Source organism: Pinus tabuliformis, chromosome X (assembly GCF_031772625.1).
Source record: "Pinus tabuliformis cultivar Carrire ecotype Pingquan chromosome X, CPIR1, whole genome shotgun sequence".
NCBI classification, from domain to species: Eukaryota; Viridiplantae; Streptophyta; class Pinopsida; order Pinales; family Pinaceae; genus Pinus; species Pinus tabuliformis.
This window is the reverse complement of record NC_142308.1, coordinates 347,820,629-347,823,307: the sequence shown is the minus strand read 5'-3', so window position 1 is coordinate 347,823,307 and position 2,679 is coordinate 347,820,629. Positions and strand designations below refer to the sequence as shown.

At 37.2% G+C, this 2,679-nt stretch overlaps 1 long non-coding RNA gene and 3 other non-coding genes across 5 annotated transcripts; all 4 read right to left on the bottom strand.

The window, feature by feature from the left end:
- Positions 1 to 409: 409 nt before the first annotated feature.
- On the bottom strand, positions 410 to 2,326 carry LOC149139888 (uncharacterized). 2 transcript variants are annotated; one of them, XR_016264846.1, is made up of 2 exons: positions 912 to 2,326; positions 410 to 821 (listed from the first exon to the last, which is right to left on the bottom strand). It is a non-coding gene; the product is annotated as an uncharacterized LOC149139888 (long non-coding RNA). The 2 variants fall into 2 exon arrangements; XR_016264847.1 differs by having other exon boundaries at positions 2,078 to 2,326.
- On the bottom strand, positions 1,060 to 1,145 carry LOC149139891 (small nucleolar RNA R44/J54/Z268 family). Its single transcript, XR_016265401.1, has one exon. It is a non-coding gene; the product is annotated as a small nucleolar RNA R44/J54/Z268 family (small nucleolar RNA).
- LOC149139890 (small nucleolar RNA R44/J54/Z268 family) lies at positions 1,193 to 1,276 on the bottom strand. Its single transcript, XR_016265402.1, has one exon. It is a non-coding gene; the product is annotated as a small nucleolar RNA R44/J54/Z268 family (small nucleolar RNA).
- Positions 1,531 to 1,620, bottom strand: LOC149139889 (small nucleolar RNA R44/J54/Z268 family). Its single transcript, XR_016265400.1, has one exon. It is a non-coding gene; the product is annotated as a small nucleolar RNA R44/J54/Z268 family (small nucleolar RNA).
- Positions 2,327 to 2,679: the final 353 nt, after the last annotated feature.

The window sequence follows — 2,679 nt, the reverse complement described above, 5'->3', positions numbered from 1 at the left end:
TACATTCATTTGAAAATCTTTTTGTTAATATAGATATATTTATATTTATATTTTTTTTTGTATTTATGTTATTATGAACTTACAATTATTCAAAGAGACACACCATCTAAAATCATCTGGTTCAGGTAAAGACATTCTTAAAACCAGATCACCTCACCTGAAATAACTCACCATTATTTATGAAAAAATATACTTCACCACTACAAAATGTAGAAATTGGACCATTAGATTTTTATCTGGTCTATTAACTTGCCTGCACTCGGAGTGATTTATGAAAAAATATAATTTTACCACTACAAAATGTAGATATTAGACCATTAATTTGTATCTAGACAACTTGCATTAACTTTCTTATATTGGAGGGGCAAAATCTTATCCAATCAAAAAAGCAATATAAGAGAGGCCAAAATATAAATAAAACTAATCTCACCAAACTCGGTTTTTCACTCATAAAATGGGCGTACAATGAGGCAAGTTGACCGACTACCCACTTAAAACTCAAGTCTGATTCGCAAGCACTAAATTTAAAATGCCAAAGTCAACCTCATAGGCAGTAATCAAATGCTGAAGTTCACAATATCAAAGCCCGATTCACAGGCCACAAGTGTGACTTGAAAGTGTACTCCGTATAAACGCTGACTGACTTATGACTTGGAAGTTTCAACAGGACACGGCAAGTTTTACTTACAGGCCTCTTTAATAGTTCAAAAGAGGAGAATCCCTGCTCGCAACTCTTCAGGGTGTTATGCTCGAACCAAAGACTTTTGTACTGTTTGTCACAGCCTTCCAAAACTTTTTGTCTAGAGGAGCTGTAACAGAGCCTACAAACAATAGTCCATCAAGCTGAACTTAGTGATTTAAACGGGTAAGCAACATAATAATAACCCAAGTTCAAACCCTCATCCACATACCATTCATATGAATATGCTCGTTGAGATTAGAAACCGCATCACAGTGGGTTTTCCATATTAATGTAGAGTACAGGTTCATAGTTTAATAGGAATAGCTACCGTTGAACACCAATTATTTAGGACAACAGTAGGTCGTCTAGCTATTTCATATGCATCAGAGAGATTCCCAATGAATAAGTCAACATTCACATGAAGAGTCCTGATATTGATATTCTTGTTCACATCATTTGCATTAGAAACCAAGAGACACACAAATATCACAACATAATTATAACAAACCAAGTGCATCAGAATTTTCCCATTTAGTTGTTCAACATCCCCTCTAGGAGTATTGATGTCCCTATCTGTGTTTCGTCATCTGCACTTAATAACTCTATTAAAAAGCCCTAAATAACTAGCATAAAACAGTTCAAAATCCTAATACCGCTTGTTTAAAAAGGAAACAATATGAATCGGACAGAAATATATGATACCCCCGCACTCCAGTTCAAGGGAACAAGATCCAAACAAGAATATCAATAACAACAACCAAACTGTACAGAGAGGACAGGCAGAAGATAGACCAGATAGATTCTCTAAGCATAGCTTGAGGATGGCCTTAGTATACTGAGAAGAAATTAATGCATCAGAGAGATTCCCAAGAATGCGTCGACATCCTCACACGTAGTGGAGTACCGATGTCCCTATTCTTTTCCTCATCACTTGCATTCAAACGAAAATAACAGCGAAGTAAAACAATCCACAGAATACCATAGATCCGGGAAAAACCCTAAAGCGATTTATTAAAAAACACCAGACAAACACCGAGGACAAGACAAACCGCAAAAACTTAGAGGAAGAGCCCATACATTAACCAAAAATCTTGGGATGTCTTACGATTAATCTGAAAATCGAAGACCTGACTCGACTGTGCATCATGGCCAGATGCAGGGAAATCAAAATAGTCCTCCGCCAGGATGCGCTTAAAAGGTTTTCCTTGCCATAGGTTTCTAAAGCTTTTCGTTGCTTTCCATACGGCCAACAAACCCTAACCCTAACAATCCACATAATATTGTAGCCAGAAAAAGCCCTGATGCGATTTATAAATACACCAGACAATCACCGAGGAAAAGACAAAATTTAGAAGCAGAGGGAATTCATTAACAAAAAAACTTGAGATGCCTTACGATTAATCTCAAAATTGAAAACCGAACTCGACCGATGCATCATGTCCAGATGCAGGAAACATACATTAGTCGTCCGCCAGGATGCGCTTTAAAGCTGTTCCTTGCCAGTGATATTCAAGCTTTTCATTGCGTTTAGAACGGCCAACAAACCCTAACCCTAAACCTAACCCTTCAAACTCCAAACCCTGCCATTCAATGTTTTATTACCAAAGAAACGGTGTTTTTGTTTCGAAGTTTTCGAATGTAACTCGCGACTCTTCCGTAGAGGACCGTTGTGGACGATTACGGTTTTCTACATTCCACTTTGCTTAATTTTTATTAAAATTGTGTAGGTTTTTTTTTTAAGGTTAAGTGTATGCCTAGTTCATCTCAGGGAACAATTATCTATCTGATATCTACAGTGGGATGTTATCACTAGAATGGTACAAATTTTAGTCAAGCTTGGATGCTCCTTGGGATAAGATGGAACATCTATCTACAGTGGGATGTTATCACTAGGATTGTGCAAAGCTCTATCAAGCTTAGATGCCCCTTGGGATAATTTATTTCCCCCAGAAGTTGTTTAGTCGAGCTTGGATGCTCTTTGGGATAGTTTAATTCCA